We start from the raw sequence: 2,290 nt of genomic DNA, 5'->3' as shown, positions 1-2,290 counted from the left end.
CTGTAAAGAAGTAGCCACTTGTAACTGCTGCATCTTGAGTTCTTGTTGTTTCAGAAAAGTTTCAGAACAAAGGTGAAAGTCAAGCTCCTACTGGGCTGGTTAGCTGAGTCATTGCATGCAGAGGTAGAGTAAAGGCAGCACAGGCGCAGTCATTGATCATGCTGTGCCACTGATTATGTCCAGCCCCAGCAAAACAAAAACCAGATGGATCCAGAGATGCCTGAGTTGGAGATGAATTTGGCAACCTCTCCTCATTACCATACTAAAAACGCAGCCCAGGGAGGAGCTTACTGTCCATTTTCCATGCATGCATCATAGGTAGAAGCATGATCAATGACTGTGCCTGCGCTGCCTTTACTCCACCTCCATATGCAATGACTCAGCTAACCAGCCCAATAAAAGCCTAATTTTCACCTTTGTTCAGGGAGGCACTGCTTTGGGGAACTACCTCTGGTTTCTTCCTTTCTTGTTGCAAGTAACAAAATGTCCTTGTTAAATCCTCCTTGGTTGTGATCTTTGGACTGTCACCCACCAAGCAATGGAACCCACCCCTTGTGTCGGTATTATTACTGACAATACCAAATGTTGGTGAGAACGGTATCAAGTATTTGTGTTGCTTTCATATGTAGCTTGTAGGAAACATTGTCCGTTTCTCTTTTCTTAATAGTTTAACTTTTATTTTAGCTTCAGGGGTACAAGTGCAGGTTTGTTATATAGGTAAACTCATGACTCAGGGGTTTGGTGTACAGATTATTTCACTTACCATGAGATCCAGAAATCCCACTCCTGAGTATTTATTCCAGTGAAATGAAAACTTATGTCCATGGAAATACTTTTATGTGTGTTCATAGATATAATTTATAATATTGCCAAGCTAGAAACAACTCAGATGTTGTTTCTATTGGTGTAGAAACAACCAATAGAAGAGTGAATGGATAATGTAATGGAGAACTAGTCAGCAAAAGAAAGGAATGATCTGCTTGTGTATTCAGGAACATGGATCAATCTCAAAAGCACTGTGCTAGTGAAGGAAGACAGGCACAAAAGACTATATTGTACATGTACACAATTAATATCAAATTGTAGAAAAGACAAAACTCTGCCAATATTCTCATTGCTCTGATTAATAATCAGGACAGGCTAAACATTTACTCTATATATTTTTTAATTTTTAATTTTAATTTTTGTGGGTACAACATTCACTATATTAAGATCATGCACGTGTCCTCAAACCTAGTTCTTTTCCTAAGTCTAGTTTTATAAATGCTAATGATGAACCCGGAAAAGAAAAAGGAGATAAAAAAGACATAATAAAGAAGAGGCATAACTTTAGTAATAGAAACAGCTCAATGGTTTCCCAGGGCTGCACTTGAGGGAAGACATTAATTACAAAAGGTCATGAGGAAAGTTTTTGGGGTGATATGAATTTTCTGTATCTCAATTTTGGTGGGTAAGTGACTATACTAGTTTGTGAAAACATATGAAATATGTACACTTAAAATGAGCAAATTTTATTTTATCTAAATTATACTTACAAAATGTCCTTTTAAAATGATTGACAGTAGCAAGTGCTACTGGTTAAGCACCTGGCTGAGACGTGAAAGAGGTTGAACTCCTATACACCTGTTGATGAGAAAGTAAAATGGAACAAACACTTTGGGAAACTGACCACTTCCCTCTCGAAGCTAGACACATTACTCATTAAATATTCCAGGAGTTCCATTCCTAAGTATTTGCCAAAAATAAATGAAAACGTACCTTTATACAAAGGCTTGTACAGAAATGCTTATTGAAGCTTTATTCACAGTAGCAAAAACCAGCAAATCCTATATACAAGTATTAATCAAGAAGTGAATGATAAATAAAATAAAATGAGGTATATCCATAAAATAGAATAACAATATAAATGACCAGAACAGAAACAATATAAGTGAACTATCGATATGTAAAAACATGGATGAATCTCAGAGTCGCTATGTAGATTGAAAGATGCCATACACAAAAAGCCCACATTGTACAATTCTACTTACAAAATTTTTTAAAATGCCAACTAATCTACAGTGAAAGAAAACTAATCAGTGGTTGCTTGCCTGTAATGTTCACTGCTGGTGGTCCAGTGCCTCCCAAAAGCCTAACACATAACAGGAATGACAATGACAATGACAATGATGATGATGATGATAGTACCTACTCGATATATATTTATTGAATATATAATGTATTAAGAGACTATTAATAATGATCCTAACTCCTAAAGTAGAATTATGGTGGAGGCCCATTATAAATCTCA

The 2,290-nt window shown here is 36.2% G+C and overlaps 1 non-coding gene across 1 annotated transcript; it reads left to right on the top strand.

Annotated features, from left to right (window-relative positions):
- Window positions 1-1,174: 1,174 nt before the first annotated feature.
- LOC116268734 lies at window positions 1,175-1,278 on the top strand. Its single transcript, XR_004175902.1, has one exon. It is a non-coding gene; the product is annotated as a small nucleolar RNA SNORA72 (small nucleolar RNA).
- The last annotated feature ends 1,012 nt before the right edge of the window (window positions 1,279-2,290 follow it).

The sequence above is a fragment of the Papio anubis genome, chromosome 8 (genome assembly GCF_008728515.1).
Source record: "Papio anubis isolate 15944 chromosome 8, Panubis1.0, whole genome shotgun sequence".
Classification (NCBI taxonomy): domain Eukaryota; kingdom Metazoa; phylum Chordata; class Mammalia; order Primates; family Cercopithecidae; genus Papio; species Papio anubis.
This window is presented reverse-complemented; position numbering and strand designations above follow the sequence as displayed.